Source organism: Nannospalax galili, unplaced genomic scaffold (genome assembly GCF_000622305.1).
Source record: "Nannospalax galili isolate Female #2095 unplaced genomic scaffold, S.galili_v1.0 scaffold10, whole genome shotgun sequence".
Classification (NCBI taxonomy): Eukaryota; Metazoa; Chordata; class Mammalia; order Rodentia; family Spalacidae; genus Nannospalax; species Nannospalax galili.
Window position 1 is genome coordinate 6,420,850 of NW_008331140.1, and position 7,315 is coordinate 6,428,164.

A 7,315-nucleotide genomic window follows, 5' to 3' on the forward strand; every position below is an offset into this window, starting at 1 on the left:
TATGGAAATCTCAAGGAATTAATTTAAAATTTGAAAAACATGCAGAAAAATAAGTGCAGGGGGTTTGAGCCAGCGACCCCCATGCAGTAATGATTTGGGATGAGTAAGTGTGCCGTTCACCAGCCCATGCTGCCCCCAGTACCAGGAACACTCAATGTAACGGGGAGCCTAGTCAAGCAGGGACTCATTTATTGCAGGTGTTACAGAGCTTATAAAGGCACCTGGAAGCCCCCCTTTCCCCCCGAGGGTGTATCTTAAGGATGGTCACATGCTGATTATGCACTAGTGCCTCAGCATTGCAGAAGTATCCTTCAGACTTTCAAAGCAAGTCAGGCCATGCCCCAGTAACTTCCTCTCAGACTTCTGCAAGGTGGGGCCTTTAGGTCCCCACATCTCCCCCTTTTTATTTTTATTTTAAGGCCCAGAAACTAGGTGCCATCATGACGGGACCTCCTTCTTTCTAAGAATGATCCTATCAGCCCCTGTGTCCACTAGGGAGCAAAACCTCCTGCCATCTATTTCAAGATCCATCTTGGGCTTTACACCAGGGATAATAGGGACTGTCCAATTGCCATAGGTTTTTCTCCTCTCCTGATCCCTCCTCCAGGGCATTGTAGGAGGACTTCATGGGGAAGTCCTTCTTTTGTCAATGGGGCTGGAGGCTGCCCCCCACTTAGTTTAAAGGCTTTCCTTCAATATCAAATCTGGATTTACAATTCTTCTGCCAATGGAGCCCTTTGCGACACCAGGGACAGGGCATAGATGGGGGTCTTTTGGATACCCCACCTCCAGGCTTAGGCCGGTTCTCTTGCTGAGGGCAATTTCTTTTAATATGGCCAGTCTGGCCACAGCCAAAACATGGGCCTTCTATCCCTCTAGGCCCTATTGTTACCTGCTGACCAAGATTAAGTGAATTAAATACCTGGGTTAAGGCATGGGTCAGAGCCTTTATTTGTGTCTGTAAGACAGCAGCCATGGCTTTTGTTTGCCCCCTCTGGGTTCCCACCTCCTTGGAGGCAATTATCCATTGTCCCGTGGACCTGTCTTTAAGGCCAGCACAGACTATCTTGTGATCAGCATCCATTCCATCCCATACCAGGAGTTTAGTGAATTGCTCCTTCAATGGGCCTGGGCGTAATTTTCATTTTAAGCTCTTCTCTACTCTGTCTATAAACTCATAGAGAGGTTCACCAGACTTTTGATTAATCCCTGCAAAGGGGGATTCTGTAGGCCCCTCTTCCAATTTTCTCCAAGCATTTAATCCTATAACCCTGACCTGTTCTGAATATGGGGCTGGAATGCCTGACTATTGCTCCCCTGTGGCTTAACGGTCACTTGAACCAGTCAACATCCCAAAAGTAATGGGGACTGGTGGATTGGCACTTGCATTCCTCTCAGCCTGTATCCTGCATTCCTCCTTAAAGAGGGCACACCATTTAATATATGTAGGGCTAGGAAGGACTGCTTTGGCGAGGTCCAGCCAATCCTTTGTAGTACACTGCTGATGAGCCAAGCCTTGGAGGAGAGTATCTACCCAGGGTGATACCGGGCCATCCTCAGCCACTGCCTTTTTAAATTCCTTTAAATCCTTTGCCTCCCAGGGATACCAGGGGTCAGGGCGAGTGCCTCCTGGATTTACATTAATAGGATACATTTCCACCTGTGGCCTCACAGAAGCCTCCTTAGTGGGTCCAGGATCCTGAAAATGGGGACAGTTTTCATGGGTTTCAGGAAGCCCTGAAGCTGGCCAGGGCATGCCCGAGGTGCCGCCTGTTACTTTGGATGCTTTTGGTTTCACTTCTGTTGCATTTCTGCATTCTTCCTCAAACTCTTCCCATGATTCCGATGCCAGGGTTTCTGAAGGCTTGTCAGGAGGTGTCACCGAAGGCTTAGGGCTCTTAGGCCAAAAGTGTGCCTTTAAAGCCGAAATAATAGGGTAGAACTTCAGCGGTGGATCAAGCCCCAATTGAACCTCCTTTGTTGAGCTAGATGTTCCACATGTTCCCATGTATCCCCAGTAAAAACATTGGCCCCAAGTAGCCAGGGAGCCAAATGAACAGCCTCTACCCAAACCTTTTGAGCTACCAGATCTGACAGATCCAATCTCCTGCTTTTAAGCATATCTCTCAGTGCTTTAAGTGCCAGGTCCTCAGGCTTATTAATTGTGTTACCCATCTTTCGGGTATCGCTTAACCTGAACTTCTCAATTGGCCCCAATCCGTTATTTTTCTTTCTTTCTTTTCTTCTTTTCACCTTCCTTCGAGCGCCACGCTAGGCTCCAGTTGCTGGGGGTTTGAACCAGTGACCCCCACGCAGTGATGACTGGTAATGAGTAAGCACACCGTTCGCCAGCCCACGCTGCCCCCAGTACCTGGGACAATCAGACGCAATGTGGAGCCTAGTCAAGCAGGGTCTCATTTATTGCAGGTGTTACAGAGCTTATAAAGGCACCTGGAAATCCCCCCACTCCCTGAGGGTGTATCTTAAGGATGGTCATGTGCTGATCATGCACTCCTCAGCAGTGTGGAAGTATCCTTCAGACTTTTAAAACAAGTCAGGCTGTGCCCCAGTAACTTCCTCTCTGACCTTTGCAAGGTGGGGCCTTTAGGTCCCCACACTTCCTTAAAGGAGGGGCAAGCAGGATCAGTGGACCCTCACCAGAGTATCCAGCCACTCTTCCCAACCAACTGTGTGTAATTTGGCCCTAATCACACATGCTCTCCTGGATTTGGGATGGACTAAAGTGTATAATCTGGGGAAGGCTAGGAAGAGTAGGCTTGACCCATGCTGGGTAAAGGTTTTCCAGTGTGCATACCCCCAGGTCACTCATAAACCCCAGAAACTCCTCAGTCATCTCTGTAACTATACTCAGGAAATTCATCGGTTCCCCAGTAAATTCATCGGTTCCTGTTTGGGTTTTGCCTAAAACATTGGTTTGAAACAAGAACCTCAGAAGGGTATAAGCATTGCTTAGCATTCCCAGGAAATGAATTCTCACAACAGGTGGAAAGCTCATTTGTTAATGTTATTATATTTCATAATTATTAAAAAAGAAAATGAGAATATAAAACATATTAAAAAGATATGGGAATGGAGATATTTTCCAAAATAGAAAAAAATGAGAAACTCTAAGCAAGAAATGAAGGTCTGTGTAAGTTTGCTATGATAGCTAAATGATGAAACAAAAATAATATACACATAATCTTAAAATATCTAAGGTCGTAGTTTACTCAGCTAGTTTAAGGAACAAAATATATGTCTAATCAAGGTTTATCTGAGAATGTTTGGGTTTTGCCTAAGCTTTATCTACATAGCACATGGTAATTAAAAGTACCAGATGGGTGGAACTAACCTTCTTAGATGTTTAACAGCAATACTTTGAGGCCTATACTAATCTGATCAGAGGGTGTTAAAGGACAGTTTTTGCTCCTTGCACTACAAGGTCGACTAATTTCCAGGGGACTATGAAGCATCTCTCAAAATGTTCTGTAACTGTGGTGACTCACCTTTCCTCTTGTTCATAGAGGCCATGCAGAGCCCACCAGATGGAGTTGAACCAGTGTCCAGTCTACAAAGGGTCTACTCAGAGGAAACATTTCCTCCATGCTTCCAAGTGAAGCCAGCCACAGTCGAGTAGGATCTTTGACTTATCTTCACAGAGATGGACCTGGTGAAAGAAAGGAGCCAGGGGCTCCTCCCAAGCCCATGTGACCCCTGAGGAATAGATCCTCAAACAACCTGAAGAGTAAAATAAATTGGTTTATTTGGGCCAATTGTATGGCCTTAAACACACAAAAGGAAAGTATAACCAATGTATAGTTCTTTAAGACTTCAAGGAATTACACTTCTCAGACATTAGGCTTAAGTCCACATAAAATGCTTTTAGACAATTGTTTCTCATTGATGATTTTGTTTCTAAGCAGAAAGTGCTGCTCATATGTAAGACCTCAAATCTTGGTCTGCAATATTGTATTGCCCACCTGTAGCTTAGTGAATCAACCCACTATTGTTCTAAAATGATGACTAAATTTGTTTTCTCTCCCTATCTAGATGCCCATGAGAGGGAACTGACACTGATTCTAGCCACGCCAACAGCTATCAAAGTGCCTGAAAACAAATGCTGAGTCTATCACTCTCAAGTCCAACATTGACAGGCAAAAGAAAATGAGGAGCAACCCAATAGAGGGATACTTTTGGAAGCGCTCATCAACAAATCCCAAAGGACTCTGATATGAACCTTTGAAATTTGCCCTGTTCTGACTTTTTCTGGTTCCCTGTCTAGAACTTGTAATGCTAACTACTCTTGCCATTGTTTCTCCTTCTCATTCCCTATTCACCAGTCAAGGACTTTATTTTCCCCCTATGGATAAGAGTTATGCAATTTGGGAGTCTTTTAGATAGACCCACTGAAGGGGTACTCCAATTGCCTCACCCTGTGTCCCTGTACAGCATGGAAGAAGCCAGAGTAGTCTGTGTCCCTATTCCCTATTGGCAATTTTGGTAACCTCTTCAGAGGATGGTGTGATAAGAAAAGGAGGCTAGGCAGTTAGGGTAAAAAGACCTCAAAGAAAAGTAGCCAGTTTCTTGGCTAAAAGCCAAAATGTCCTAGAGCCTCTTCACAACATACTCTGTTCCAAATGCAAAAAAATGTTAAAAGTATTTGGGAGCTCTTATCTAACCCCTAAAATATTTTAGGGTTACCTCTTTGGAAGGGGGAATGTTAGAGTAGCAAAAAAGCCCCATTAAAAAAAAGAAAGAAGGAAGGAAGGAAAGGTAAGAAAGAATGAGGGAGGGAGGGAAGGAAGGAAGGCAGGCAGGAAGGAAAGATTACATTAAGTTGTCAGAAAAATGTGATGGGGAGACATGGGAGGTGTTGGAAGGGAGGGAGTAGGTGTGGATTTGATCAAAACACCTGATATACGTGTATGAAATTCTCATTAAAGTTTTTTTAAGTTAAAAAAAAGAATGCACACAGAAGGAAAGGCATCATATTCAACAAACGGTGCAGGAAAATCTGGATTTGAATATATAGAAGAATGAAATTTTCACTCATATGTTTGACCCTGCATAAAAGCCAACTACAAATGTATCAAAAACCACTGTAAAACCTGAAATACTGAAACTGTAATCATAAATCCTAGGCAGTACCCAATAAGATACAAGTGCAGGAAGGGGCTTTCTAAATTGGAATTCGGTTGCTGAGGAATCAAAGTCAAAAACTGACAAATGAAACTTCATTAAACTAAAAAGTTACTGTACATCAAAGGAAATGAGAAGCTGAGTAAAAAGGAAGCCCACAGAGTGGGAGAACATCTGCAACAGCTAAACATCTGACAGGATTAAATCTAGAATGCACAATGTACTAAAAAAAAAGAGTCAAGAAAACAAATGACCCAATTAAAATGTGATATAGATCTGAACAGAGCTCTAAAAAGAAGAAATAACAAAGGCTAAAAAATATTTTTAAAAAGTTCAATATTCTTAGTAATAAGGGAAATACAAATCAAAACTACTTTAAGATTTCCTCTTACCCCACTCAGAATAGTTAATATCAACAGAGCAAATGATACCAAAACCTGGTGAGGATGCAGAGAAAGGGGAACCTTCATTCACTACTGGTGAGATTGCACACTGGTGCATCAACCGTGGAAATCAGTGTGGAGAACTCTTAAAAAACTAAAAATAGATCTTCCATAAAGTCAGGCTATATGTCCAAAGGACTCATCCTACTACAGAGATACAGGCTCAGCCATGTTTTGCTGCTTTATTCACAATAGCTAGGAAATTATAACAACCTAAATGTCCCTCAACCAATGACTGGATAATGAAAATGTGTTACACAATGGAGTTCTACTTAGTGATAAATAACAAGATCATGGACTTTGCTGTCAATGGATGGAACTAGAAACTCTTATACTAAGTGAAATAATAGAGACTATGAAAAGTAAGCAATATATTTGTGGATCTTAGCTCAAACTCCTTAGATGTGAGTATATATTCTGATGAAATTGCAGGAGCCAAGAAAATGGAGTAGATTCATGAGTGTAAATGAGAAGGGGATACTCAAGAAAGGGGTATAGTACCAGAGAAATATGTGTTAGTTCAAAGCCTACATAAATATACATGTTTCATATGTGTGTATGTGTGTGTATGTGTGTGTGTGTGTGTGAGTGTGTGCATGTGTATACATGAAGGCTATTTAACAAAAATCATACTGCCAGGCAAGAAAAACCTTACTTAGGGATGTTGGTCAGGGTAGCCCAAGAGACACCCAAAATAACACAGGCAACTGTCACAGCCCTTGATTCCTTGATTACCTCCCAGAACTTAAAAGAAGATCCTATTGATGAACACAGGGCATACTTCAGACACAGGAGTTGGATAACGTGAGCTGGAACTCATCTAGAAGCCTCCTTCCTGAAGAACAACTCCCATAGTTTCAGAAGATACTATGCAAAGTGCCAAGGGAGTAAACCTGTCAATGATTCCATCCAGCTGTAAAGTCTTTCAACCATAGCTATGGCCAGCCCAGGAAACAATCTCTACTGATGCAGTAGTGGCAGACAACTGGGAAGTTACTCAAATGAACTTATAGCAATGGTAACTACGTGCACAAGACACATTCAAGATCAAACTAGACAAAATCCCAGCATAGAAGTTGGAAAGTGGATAAGAAGCTCAAAACTTAGTTGAGGAACTATTGGCAACTGACAACTAATTGGAGAGTTGGTTTTCTTTAAGTGTGTGTGGTTATAGATTAACCAGGTTGCAGTGGATGGACACACATCAAAGGACATTTGGGGTCACAAATGTGGTTCAATAGGCTAAATTAATATATAACAGAGTATGTAAAATCCAGTGGGGTAGTATAACTGTGGTGTGAATGGGGAGCAGATTCTAAATATGATCAAAATATATTGCATGCAACTTGCAAAAGTTCAAAGACATTTTTTAAACACATGCACCTAAAGTAATGCATATGCATATACTACTTTGGCTTTCCACTACTGTATACATCTGTCTCTCCCTAGCACATTACAAGTCTAGAAAACATTAAAGTAGATCGGAGCTGGGTGTGTTGTTGAACACCTGTGATCCCAGTGCTCAGGAGACAGAGGCAGGTAGATCTCTGAGATCAAGGCCGCCTTGGTCTATATAGTGAGTTCTAGGTCATCTGGGGCTACAGGAAGACCCTGTCTCAAGAAAACCAACCAACCAATCATTCATTCAATAAAAATAAATAAATAAATAAATAAATAAATAAAATATCAAAAATTGTATGTAGGTTATTGCAAACATTGGTGGTTTGAACACC